Here is a 14,521-nt window from a genome sequence, read left to right as displayed (position 1 = left end):
GACCAAGTTCACCCAATGTTGGGATGAGCTTGGAAGTGTTGGTTTTATAGTTACTGAAGACAATGTGGTGAGACTAGCACTTCTAAGACTTCCCAAGAGTTGGCACAACTACCAGGACTCAGTTAATGGGAGGGAAAAGCTACCATAGTGGGAGTGATTGTTGTTTGACTTGGTAGAAGAAGAGATTTGATGAAACACAAAAGATGGATACTCATCTGAACATGATGATGAGGAGAATTGTGCCTTAGATTGAAAGGCAAAGAAAGAGAAGGTGAAGTCATCTCATTCATAATCAGATTTCATTCAAGGTGACAATAAGAAGGACATGTCGAAGATTAAATGCATTCACTGTCATGAGTTGAGACACATAGCCATGGGACAAGTGAATCAGATCAGGGTTTGAGTAAAGAACATATATGCACTTGAGGTAGAAGGTGCATGCACAACCTTGAGGAGAAAGGTAGAGATGAGAGATATGGTGGTTGAGAGGGAGCATGTTAGACCTCTCAACATGCAGCCTTAGAAGGAGCCTCAGGAAGTTGTGGAGCAGCCATAAATGGAGAGGCATAGGGGAGGAAGTTTGGAGACATCAACTAAAGAAAAGAATTGCAGTAAGGAGATAGTTCAATCCAAGGGGGCAGAGGGAGCACATGCAATTATACTTCCAGGTGTGAGGTGGAGCGATGTAGATCCATAGTCCAAGAGTTATAGAAATTTGGGTAGGGTCCATTGTGGCATTCTCGTCATGGATCATTAAATTTCTATAGGGGCCCACAGTATTCAGTAGAAAAAGGATCAGTGTCAGTCAGGTAATGAGAAGTGTTGATAGTAGAGCAAGAGGCTCAGTAGCAGAGTCAACATCCACACCATTTTTTCCCAGTAGATAATTTCATACATAGTTGATTTAATTTGTTTTGTTTGGATTCTTTTTTGCTGCAGATGTTGTAGTAGCAACACCAACACTGACAAAATTTGCATGTAGAACATTCGAAAGTTACTAGAACACGATAAAGTTGAATTCTTTTCTTGGTGAGAGAATGTGTTGAAAATAGCAACAAGAAATGTTAAAAATAGCATCAAGAAAGAAAATCCTAATTTATTTTTTCCTTGAATTAAATTAGGAAATTAAATTGTAATTACATATCTCATGAAAACTTGTAATAGTTAACTAAGTTGATTTGACTTACTTAGCTCATTTAAATTTGACTTGGGAGTCTAACTAGAGTTATGTAGAGTTTCTCCTACAATTTAGAGCATTAGTAGAGTTCATTTTGAGTTGTAAATATTTAATTTATTCCAACTGAGTTAGAGTTAGTTAAACTAGTTTCAACTGATGGAGGAACCAGTAATAGATCAGAAAGAGTGGGGTGTAACCAAAAATAGTGGGATGTAACCAACAACAGTGGGGTCTAACCAACAGTAGTGGGGTCTAACCAACAATAGTGGTGTGTAACTTACCATAGTGGGATGTTACAAATTAGAGAGGGGTGTGACTTACTGTAGTGGGGTGTAACTTACTGTAGTGAGGTGTGACATACTGCAGTGGGGTGTGACATACTGTAGTGGGGTATGACTTACTATAGTGGGTTGTAACTTACTTTAGTCGCATGTAACCTATAGAAGTTGGGTGTAACCTATAATAGTGGGGTGTAACGAGCACTAATTAGTAATTTGGATATTCACTCTAATTAACTCATGCATGTCAAATCAGACAATTACTCAGTTGAGAATGGAATTTAGGGATAGTGTACTATCGATTGTAAAATAATCTAAATTAAACCAATGGTGCATGCTTTTAGAGGAAGGCCTATCAGTATTGTGCAATTCATAATTGAGAAATTTCCACATTAAATACAGACCAATTCCCAAGGGAAAAACACAAGGAATTAGGAGCTTGGAGGCTTGGAAATTTGGCTAAGTATTGGCTAAAGGTGATCAGTGAGGAAGAGGATAGAAAATACTTGTGCAAGTTGAGCTCAAGGTTGAGAAAAGCATATTGTATTCATCTAGATTCTTTGACTAATTAAATATATAGATAATAGGGGTTTTTAGTTGTGGTTTTTACCATTAAATTATTGTGTTATGTGTGATGCAATTCTTTCCTCTTTTATGCTTCATGATTTTATCGATCGTTTATTATTTCTTCTAATGAGTAGAGTAAATTCAATTCATTTTTTTTTAGCACATTACAATATGTAGTTAGAATCTATAAGGAATTTCTAAAGAATGGAATTGGGAGGTCATTTCCATGGAATTTATTACAGGATTCTTGAGGACATCGAGGCATCTTGATTTGATCATGATTGTGGTTGATAGGTTTTGGTAAGGTAAATCCCCTCTGCGGACAAAGGCGATCCCACTAGCCTATCACAGAACTAGCCACAAACAAACCACGCTGCTACGCAAGTTCCTAGTTATGCATCAAAGGTGAATCAAGAAGACTAACCTGGAGTCCAATGCTATGATTGAAGCAGAGTTGATATCCTCGCTCCCTTGCTCCAACAGATTATAACGAATACCTGCACATGCAAAGGAAGAGACAGATACCAACATAAAAACTACCAAGGCACAACTATATTTCAGTCAGAAAGGAAATAAATCAACATATCACCATGATAGATAATGAGATTGGAACTATAATAGTAGTCGCTCATCAATTAATAAACAAGAAAAGATACAACCATTTTTCTGACGTCGACCCTTCTCCTGGCTGGGCGAGTAACTATATGTGTCTTGACATGCATCTCTTCTCCGGCAGCATAACCTCTCTAGCACTCACTAGCATCCCTCCAAGAACTCAACATCTAACACTCCATGACCAATAATCATCACTACTATCACTCAATCACCAAATCACTAGCATAACACTAACACCAACACTCTCTCTAGCTTGTCCAATGCATAATGACAAGCTTATATAGATGAAGAAGGGAGGAGGATGCGATGAACCGGGACACCTTTCGTGGAATTAGAAAAAGCCATAAAGATGGATAAAGCTCGACAAAAACTGATTTTCTATCCTCAGAAAAGCTCCATGTAATGAAGGAAACAACAGTCGGACGTGCATTAAGGCAAAAAGCACGACTAAATTTGGTTGGCGCGACTGTTGCTCTAAGATAGAGCGCCAATGGTCACGCCCTCTTTTGAGGATCTCCATCATTGGCGCGGGTAGGATACTGTGGACTTGCGCCAATGGAAAAAGAGCACTTTTTAGGGATGATCTGCAGAAGGTGTCTTCAGGGAACATGGAGTACATACTCAGGGGAACATAATGCAAGTGTTTTTAGCCCTTGTCACTTCTTATAACTCCCGGAATGAGTCCTCTAAGGTACGACAAGAGGAGTAACAGGGATGGTGACAAATTACTGTGTAACAGATGCCCCCTAAAGCATGAAGTCCGAGAGGTGGAGAGGGGTGAAATGATTTACCAGAACGCACATAAGAGCACACAAGACCACATATAGTTACTGCCGCTGAGGAGCTGTATTAAGAGACATGACTGATAGTTCAATTACTTGATGTACGTGGCATGGTCGCAGCCATACATAAGAGAGTACATAAATAATCTGGATCCATAGTATGGACGCAACCATCTGGTTAGGATCAATGAACTGACTCAGGTATGGTCGTAGCCATCCAGTGAATGAGTCAAGTACCAAGAATCACGCCTGGATTACAACAGACACAATCCAGGGTCTTGCGCTCCATCTCGACCCGAACAAGAGTACAAGTCCAAGCATGTGAATATATGAGCTGAAGTCGAACATGCATGAACATCGCCTGATTACCAGTCAATAATGGAAACTGTTAATAGACGCGAGAGCTACCACCAATAATGACAATGGCCCTCAAGGTACTATAGGTACAATCTACGGCGTGTGAATTAATGAGCTGAAGTCGAACACCCGTAGAATCATTCGATCGGAGGCCAGTGATGAAAACCTCACGTCGAACACGAAGAACCTGCCATTGATGCATGCAGGCTCCAAGGCACCGGAAGGGATTCTCCAGGTCAACTTCCTGGATAATGAGCTGAAGTCGACAGGGAGTGACCTTGATCGAAGGTGGGCCATAATGTTTCCCACATCATCGACACGAGACAGAGAGATAATGTCGTGAATCAAGATTGTGCGAACTATCAGAGGGAGGTTGTTTATTTGCAGAGGTCAACTTCTCTTGAACATATCGGCGGCACATTAACGGAATTGGCAGTATTTGACATCAATGTATCAAAGGTCATTATGACGAGGCAATGAGTGAATGAGAGGTCAAATAGGGTACCCAAATCCATGGAAGCAAGTGAAAGATATGAGATGAAATATCCCCACCCTGGACACGAAAGCAAAAAGTGCCATGTTCAAGAGCTACATACTGCCGTTACGGTAATAATTATGGTTCAAAAAATTTTATTTTCCCCCACCATTTCTGGCAAGTACCCCAGATATTTTTAACAAGCTTGATGGGGATAGCATATGCTTGTGTTGTGATAAAATCCAATGTCATTAAGTTTTAACGAGTCTGACAAAGGAAGAACTCGGCGTCTTTTCTTGTTTAGAGAGTTTGAAAAGACAGCAGAAAAGGAAACTCCAGGGATGTCCTTTTTCGTAAAGTTGTGTCTCTCGGGCCCGAAAAAGTATAAAATAATACCTGAAAGAACCGCCCGATCATTACGATCGAGGAGTACTTTTCATGATTAGTGACTTCGACCTGAAAAAGTAAAAAAGCGGTCAAAACCACGTCATTTCGTAACCACTAACGAGTTTGAAACGACAAAAACCCGGTAATCTTTTTATGTTTTAACGGTCGACAAAAAGAACTTAAAACGGCCACCCCTTATCACCATTTAACGAGTCAAGAGGAGTGACTCGGCAATCTTTTCCTCTTTAAATGGTCAGAAAAGAGCTGAAAGCGGACCTCCATTTTTATTTTCTTTAACGAGTCAAAAAGGGAAAAATACTCGGCGATCTTTTCATATTTTACGAGTCAGAAAAGAGCGTAAAGGCGACTCGTCCTGAAGGAACGAGTGGTATAAGGGATAGCAACTGGTTCCGGTAATGGTGGAACTTTACTTGAAACACGTAAAGGTTAAGAGGCTGGCTAATAAGACCACTCATCGTTGCGGTTCCTCAGGAAAGGAGAAACAACCAAGTGAAAGCATATGATCGGCCAAAAAGATAGTAGCGATGGAATGAAACAACCAGGGCTCATCTAGCAGAATTTTAGCGGATAAAAGGCAATCACGGGATGTAAATGGGTTCATTTTTACACAAGCTTGAACCATGGAGAACTTTGCTTGTTAAAAAAAAAATTGTTGCATGCCCCCAGCATGATTATACCAATCGAGGTACATGCCCCCCAAGCTTCATGGCATTCACGGAGTGGATGGAATGAAGGTTTACTTGTAAAGACTCGATTGGAGGATGCCCCCGGGCTTCAGTCACGCGCCCGGGTGAGCTGCCGTCATCAGAATGACGGGGTGGGTGCTGGGGCATTTCCTGTGGAAATAAGACCATTTAGGAATGGCAAATGGCTATATGTGAAGTGTGAACCGGGGAATGAAAGTTGGTCTACGACTTTGATCGTTCTTCCTTCATGCGGAAAACACATCACTCTGAAGAGTGAGGACACAATAGCACGTATGCGATAAATATAGTCTCGTCCAAGGAGTAAATTGTAATCTAACGGACCTTGGACTACCATGAGACCCATTTGGATAGTCTTCCCTTCTAACGTGATAGGTACATTGGGAAGAATTCCTAAAGGTCGAGTGATTTCTCGATGGAAACCTACAAGGCTTCTCATCTCAGGCAGAAGCAGTGGGGAACCAAGTGCTTCCCAAGCTGTTGAAGAAAGGATACTAACAGGAGATCCTTCATCAATAATTGTACCAGCCATAACCATGCGATAGACTTGAACTATAATTCGAAATGGTATGGAGGCTGGTAACCGAGGATTGACTAGTTGATCCCAATTAAAGGAAATAACTAGGTTGCTCGGAGGTGGGACTGGATAGACAGCCGGATATGCCTCTAATGGACTTTCTTCCTGTTGTGAAGAAATGAGAGGGATGCTCACTTGATCATTAACGTCTATGTCAATGAATAGAATTTGGATGGTGGGTTCGTCATTCTTGGCAGTGATAACATCATCTGAGGAGGTAACTTCTGAAGGCGAAACCGGGTCACTTGTAATCCGGACCGTTTGACTGTTGTCTGGTTTGGATTCAGATGTAGGATCATCTAGGGGTGGAAGTTCTGAAAGCAAAACTGGGTCACTTGTAATCCGGACCGTTTGACTGTTGTCTGGTTTGGATTCAGATGTAAGAGCAGCTAAAGATGGAACTTCTGTAGGCAAAATCGGGTCACTTGTAAGCTGGACCTTTTGAAAGACCGGGTTACTTGTAAGCTGGAACTGTGGACTTTTGGTTGGTTTGGACTCAGGGGGTTCATCTTTGATGATCAATTAGTGCGTAGATGATGAATATAAATCACTTGTTCCGACCAGGGACTGGTCTGGAGCAGGCGGAGCACAGGTAGGTTCAGGAAGGGAAAGCTGGACCAAAGAGGAATCATGTTGGATCACTTGGTTAGTGGAGAGACGCTCTGCAGGTGTAAAAAGACGTTGATATCCAGCGGGTAGTTGGGGTAAGGAATCCGACAGACTTGCCAAAAGATGGGAAGCTTCATCCATAAGTGGACAAAGGCAAAGGAGATGATTACCTTCACAAAGTCGACAAGGGAAATGAACCTTCTCTTTTCTGTTACCAACTAGTAAGGTATCGTCAATTTGCGACAACACGGGGCAAGTCGGGTCGCGGGACCATATATCTAGGATCCTAGGAATGCCAGGACAATCAGAAAGAAAATGGTCCCCTTTGCATAATCGACAAGGAGACCAAAGCTTCCGCGGAGGAGCAGAAGGTGGTTCCACTTCTGATAGCTTCGTGGTAGATACGATCTTTCCCTTAGGAGACTTCTTCTTTTTGGTCTTCTTCTTCTTCTTCTTAGCCACTTAGTTAGTGAAGTCCAAGGTTTCACCAGGCGAAGTAGAAGATGAGGACGCAGCAATAGGCGAAGAAGGGAAGGGGTCCACCTTAGAATCAACATGGTGTTGTTCGGGTGGAGGAGGTGGTGGTGGGACAGGAGTCATCACACTTGAGACCACCGAGTTTGAAAACAACCATACAGGTAAACCAATGGTCAACCCAAGCAAAGACAATGTTGCGATATACTGAACACCAACATTTCCCACAGAAGGAAATGGGCGAGGGTACCCATCAGGAGGAACACCTTGGCCGGTGGGCACCGGAAAGGCTGCCATTGAATGAGGAATAACCCTAATCAAGCTAACGCAAACAAAATCTAATTGGGTAGATGTTATCGTGGCCAATAATTTTTAAGATAATGAACTTAACCTTTTCATTTTTTAAGAGTCGAGAAAAGGGTAAAAGATGACTCTAGTCTCCTTCGAATATTTAATGAGCACGAAGTGACAAGACGCTCACAGGCACCTTTTCGTTTAGGGAGTCCGAAAAGGATCAAAAGTGACTGCTCTGGAATTCTAGGTAGAGGGTGTGCCAAACTTTTGGCAAAACCACAGAATACTTTTTAGGGTACGGGTGGTCGATCTTCGTGAATGTTGTGTTCACTGCATTGCGAATCGTAGGGCGGCTGACACGGCTTCCTATGGATAAAGGCTTTATTCCTATAGGGATCTCCCAATATATACTCGACGGTACGTGGGAGCACAGTCCGTATTGGCAGCTACCGTTTCACCGTGGAGGAATCACCCAACCACTCGACGATAAACTACCAGGTTTAACGACACCGGAACACGTCTCTAACCTAGACCTCTAGAGTGTTTGCGTTATGTTCCAATGCGTTGTTATGCTCATTGAGTTCATTTTAAAGTTTATCTTTGATTATGTTTCAGTTTTTTGGTCCTACCGTATGTGATATCTCGAAAACTTCTTACATGCAAACTATATGCCGAAATTAAATCATTTGATTCGATGAATTCTATCTACAGGAGGGTTGAGATCTTTTTCACAAACGAAATGATCACTTCAACAAAGAACAAAGATCCTAATGCAGCTAATAACAAGAAACAAAATTTTGTCTTTTTTCTTTTCAATAGCAACAAATAACAATAAATGCTAACTACTATAATGCAAGAGATTTTTTGTTTTTCTTTCCTTTAAGATGGCATGATGCATGTAAACAAATTCTAAGAGATATGCACAATCCAAGTTCAGTCAATGAAATAGAACCAATTCTAAAACACAAAATGAACCATGCAAGCAAGGAAAAACACAAAAACTAGTGAACTTCAAAGAGGCTAGAAGTGAAGTATTCAGAGTATAGAAGATCAAGCTTTAACAAAGCACTGGATAGGTGTAGAACAATCAACAAGCTGACTGGATGATCAAGAGATCGAAACTTCCCACAGAAGGCTAGACATGCAAAGTCACTGGAAATAAGCAAGCAACTGAGGGATACAGGCTAAAACCAGTCAAGCAGAGGTTCAACACAGTTCCAGAGGCTGAAAGAGATATATAAAGAGACTGAACGAGCTTTCCACCCACACACAGGCAAAATTTACAGAGCTGGCGCGACTGTCAGCCTGCAACTTGCGCTACCACAGAATTGGCGCGAGTTGCTTTTGAGCAACGTGCACCAACTGGCACGACTGTTAGAGAAATAACCGCGCCAATTAAGCTTGTCAACTAAAAAGATAAATGATACGACCTCAGGTCGGGTTGACAGTGCTCAGATGGGTCAAACAGTAAAGAATCAACTCAAAACTGACTCAGGAAGCTCATGCACTCAAGCAAGCAGAAGAAAATTAACATGCAAGACAGAAATCAAAGAGTTACTCCCCAGCGGAGTCGCCAATTTGTTGGTAAGGTAAATCCCCTCTGCGGACGGAGGCGATCCCACTAGCCTATCACAGAACTAGCCACAAACAAACCACGCTGCTACGCAAGTTCCTAGTTATGCATCAAATGTGAATCAAAAAGACTAACCTGGAGTCCAACGCTATGATTGAAGCAGAGTTGATATCCTCGCTCCCTTGCTCCAACAGATCATAACGAATACCTGCACATGCAAAGGAAGAGACAGATACAAACATAAAAACTACCAAGGCACAACTATATTTCAGTCAGAAAGGAAATAAATCAACATATCACCATGATAGATAATGAGATTGGAACTATAATAGTAGTCGCTCATCAATTAATAAATAGGAAAAGTTACAACCATTGTTCTGACGTCGACCCTTCTCCTGGCTGGGCGAGTAACTATATGTGTCTTGACATGCATCTCTTCTCTGGCAGCATAACCTCTCTAGCACTCACTAGCATCCCTCCAAGAACTCAACATCTAACACTCCATGACCAATAATCATCACTACTATCACTCAATCACAAAATCACTAGCATAACACTAACACCAACACTCTCTCTAGCTTGTCCAATGCATAATGACAAGCTTATATAGATGAAGAAGGGAGGAGGATGCGATGAACCGGGACACCTTTCGTGGAATTAGCAAAAGCCATAAAGATGGATAAAGCTCGACAAAAACTGATTTTCTATCCTCAGAAAAGCTCCATGTAATGAAGGAAACAATAGTCGGACGTGCATTAAGGCAAAAAGCACGACTAAATTTGGTTGGCGCGACTGTTGCTCTAAGATAGAGCGCCAATGGTCGCGCCCTCTTTTGAGGATCTCCATCATTGGCGCAGGTAGGATACTGTGGACTTGCGCCAATGGAAAAAGAGCACTTTTTAGGGATGATCTACAGAAGGTGTCTTCAGGGAACATGGAGTACATACTCAGGGGAACATAATGCAAGTGTTTTTAGCCCTTGTCACTTCTTATAACTCCCGGAATGAGTCCTCTAAGGTACGACAAGAGGAGTAACAGGGATGGTGACAAATTACTGTGTAACAATAGGTTAAGAAAGGTATCTAACTTCATCATAGTGAAGTCTACAAATTCATCTAGTGAGGTAGCTTAGATATTCATCAGGGAGATAGTGAGGTTGCATGGAGCTCTATAGAATATTGTATCAGATAGAGATGCCAAACTCACTACCAAGTTTTGGAAGGAGTTGTTTGTAGGCTTGGGGACAAAGTTATCCTTTCGTACAACTTATCATCCACAAACAAATGGACAGATGAAGAGGGTTGACAGGATTCTTGAGATATGTTGAGAATTTATTTCATGCATCAACAAAGGAAGTGCGAGGAGTACCATCCACTAGTGGAGTCTTCATATAATAATGGATATCATGAATCCTTGAGATGATACCATTTGAGGCTCTATATCGACAAAGGTGTAATACTCCTATCAGTTGGAGTGATTATGTGAACAAGGTGATGATTGGATCAGATATGTTCGCTGAGACAAAGGTAGAGATGCAGGTAATTTAAAGGAATTTCAAGGTAGTACAGGAATAGCAGAAGAGTTATGAAAATCAACATAGAGCATTGAAGGAATTTTTGGTTGGAGAACATGTGTACTTGCGCATAAATCCCAGGAGGAGATCGTTGAGGATTGGGTCATGTTCTAAGTTGGAACAAAGGTATTCTGGACATTTTGATAGTTGTTAGAGGATTAGATGAGTGGCATACAAACTTGAGCTACCCACACCAGTGAAATTCCATGATGTTTTCCATGTTTCATTGCTGAAAATATATGTGTAAGATGTTGATAATGTGATTGATTGGTGTATATTGTAGGTGGAGCCAAAGGGAGAGTTCCAACCAAAGCCATAATGCATATGGGAGCATAAAGAAGTCCTACTCCAGAACCAAGAAATAGACAAGGTCAAAGTGCACTGGAAGCACTTTGGGCTCAATCAAGTTACATGGGAGATGGTTGATCAAATGTGGGCATGTTATCCTTCCTTATTTTCTAGATGAGAAAATGTGTTTTTTGGTTATGTGTGTGTGTGTGTTGTAAATACTACAATAAGCTATGTTATAAAGCTCCAATAAGTAGTACGTTGTAAATACTTCAAATAGTTGTGTTTTAAAGCTCCTATAAGTAGTATGGTGGTCATGTTTTCAACAGTTGATATATTTTCAATATTGTATTGAGTTGTGTTATAAATATCCACAAGAAGAATTTTTTTCTAGTTATAAGAATCCTAGAACATTGACGACGGTGTTCCCCCATGGGGGAGGTGTTTGTAACAACCCATAGTTGGTTTTCCATGTAAATAAATAAACCAAGGTCATGGGACATGTATTCCAAGTTGAATGGTGGAAAAACATTATAGTGGGATTCGCTTGTGGTTTATTGATGGCTTTAGAAATTAGGAAATCCATTGGCAAAGGAAAAGAGGAAATAAATGACATTTAATTAAGGAAATAAAGGAAAATAGGATAAAAGGAAGGTGAAGAGGCACAAATATGAATGCAAGGAAAATTAGAGAGAAAATGAAGTAAAATGAAAGAAAAAAAGAAAGGAAGAGACATGAGACATCAATGATAAGAAGGCATTAGAGAAACAATTGACAATATTTGACAGTTTTTGGCTCATTGCTTATTCAGTCTAACTCTCTTCTTCTACTCTTACACATTTAGAGTATTCTTTGAGTATCGTAACATTCAATTGGACTTGGGGAGAAGCAAGAAATAAAGAAAAGGAATTAGTGGGAAGCGAAAAGGATGGTTTGATCATTAGCTACAAGATGACAACATAACATGTAACATGTTGCATGTGTCATTTCCTTGCTAAGATTTGGATGCATGGTACATGCATGTGGTTGTTTGGTTATTTTGTTGTTATTGACATGGGATTTTCCTGGATTGACAATGGTTTCAACCTTGCCTTGTCATTTCTTGGATAGCCATGATGTAATTGGCTCTCTATTTTCATTAAGCTTCAGTTGGTTAGTAAACTTGGATTCTAGTTGAGGTGTCACAGGAAAATTCCAAAGGGTCAAGGGTAGAGATGGGATTTCTCTTAGAACTCTTGATGGATGGGTGGAGACAAACAAATTCCTCTCGATCTAGTGAAGGAAGTTGGAGGCATCCAATCTTGTTTTGATATTAGTGATTTCTGGACCGATTTAGGTGAAATCACTATGGCTCAGGGTTGAGGTGGTTTTGCGTCAGGAATCCCTACTTGGTTCTATTTTTGTTTAAACCATAGGATCCCACATTCATGCTTGGAATATGGCATGGGGTGATTGGCTGAAAATCCCAATTTATGGTTGGGTGGTACGTGGAAGTCTCTTAATTGGTTGGTTTCTTTTTTTTTTGTTCACGGAAACTATGTGGCTGCTACATACACGATAAAATTAAGGTATATCAACCCAAAGGGATCTACCCATCGGCCAAAATAGAAACACCTAAATCCAAGGGTGTCGATGGGATTTGATTGTGTGACCTTCCGATAGGCGAGGTACTTAGCAACAACAACTTAACCAACTAATATATCCCTTGGGGCTTGACTTGGTTGGATTTTTCATATGATTAATATGAAAATTTTTCTTATTGTGATCAATAAGCATACATACTACTTATTATGTTGACCTTATGACACGTTTCTCGTGGACTCTATTTCGGTTACATGTTGGTTATAGGAATGGTTGAATTATATGTTCTTGCTATGGATATTGTTCATGATTTGATAAGTTATTGAATGGTTACTGTATGCATGGGATAACAAGTGTTATATTAGCTAGCTTAAGAGGGAACAAATACTTTAATTATTCCTTTATGAAGTTAAGAAGATCATTATTAAATACGCATACATGACCTGTAACTACTATTTTTACCATGTGTTTGATGAAATTTCCATCATGTGACTAGAAAGTTTTAGACAAGATATAGCCTTAGTATTGTTTGTATAGAGTTATTATCAACTTTAACATGCTTCTGGGAAGTTCTAGGTTATTCTGGGTAGAGGCCCATAGGCTAGCACCAAACATTTGCCACTAATCTCGCAACCACATCCTTTGAACTAGAAAACATTGGTGGTAACCATATAGAGATACGATCATGCATGTGTTTGGGTCCTTCCAAACACATGCACAATGTGTCATGCCTGCGGTTGGGTTGATGTGTAAGAAAGTGAATTTTGAGCTTGGGGATTAATCACTTGGGGTGGTTTTCAGACACCTAGGTGATATGGTGTCCCTAAGGGATGGTAATATGTTTATGGTTAGTAGGCCCCACTTCCATAACTAGAATTTGGAGGTCAAGTCATATCATAGTAATAATCAACTCATATTTACCCTAGAGAGCTTGTAAAAGCAAGTAAATATGGGATGGGATGGTTACAATGAGACTCTCCTTTAGTATCCTCTCATCATCATCGTCATTATCTTCCCAAAGTATTTTTCCTTGTTTTGACATGGAAAGTAAATTATATTCTATCATATCTTCATTTTGTGGACCTTTGTCAAGTCACTTATCCTTATATTTAAGTAGTGATCCTTCTTCTAGTTTGTGGTAATGAACTACTCCTTCTTTAGGCTCAGCTACTCTGAGCTCTCCTTCCTCCATATAGGCTTTTATTAAAGGCATCATACTTTGGAATTTATTCTTAAAATACTCGTACCTAGTAGGTACATTGGCCTTTTATATCATTTCCCACTTTTGTTTCTAGTACGTTTCCCCCTCTTATAGTGGTTGCACTATGATGTTAAGTTTTTCATTTGACTCAACCATCTCCCTACAAGTTCCTCTTGGATTAACTTCCTAATCATGCCATTTCTCTTTCCATCCTTCTCTCCTCTACTATGTCTCTTACATGAACCTTCACGATGACCAACAATGTTCATCTCCTTTCTTGCATGATCTTCTTAATGCTAATCAAGAGCTACAACCTAGCCCTATAACAAGCCTCACCTTACTTGGTACCTAGACACCTCACCCCACTTCAATTATTTGTGTCCCTCTAGGCTTTGTCCTCTGGAACTTATTGAGCACTTCTTTCTCCTTCTGGATATTTCAACTTTCTCACTTATTGAGGACTTCCTTTCCCCCTTCTCTCTTTCCCAACCTCAGTTGGAATCCCCCTTTCCTTATGTAGCCTCTCTATTGCAATGTTATCTGCCATAGTTCTCTACCTCTATCTAGCTAATATTCACATTCGCAACATCTATTGTTGTGTTGATGGTTCTATACATGGCAACACTTAGGGGATCTCCTAGGTATGAATACCTAACTAGACCTCTCACTGTTTTGTGTAGGAGTCCTATCTAGTACGATGGGACACTTGCCATTATCTTAGAGATTTGGCTTAGGTCTTGTTGTTAATCACATGAGAGTGTTATGCTTGTAACTTCAAGAAAGACAAGTGAGTTTGCCTGGTGAGTGTCTAATGTAACTTTGTGTCCGGGTTCTCTTACTGTAACAGAGAGGTTCAAACTAAGCCTCTAGATGAGAGGTGCTAGCACCACCTAGGGAGAGACACATGCGAAAACAACAAGGGTCTTTCCAGCATCCAATGAAATAGTCCACAACGGATGAAACAATTCTTAAAACCAAAGTACAAGGG

This window comes from Pinus tabuliformis, chromosome 8, assembly GCF_031772625.1.
Source record: "Pinus tabuliformis cultivar Carrire ecotype Pingquan chromosome 8, CPIR1, whole genome shotgun sequence".
NCBI lineage: Eukaryota > Viridiplantae > Streptophyta > Pinopsida > Pinales > Pinaceae > Pinus > Pinus tabuliformis.
The sequence above is the reverse complement of the archived record's forward strand: the minus strand, read 5'-3'. Positions refer to the sequence as shown.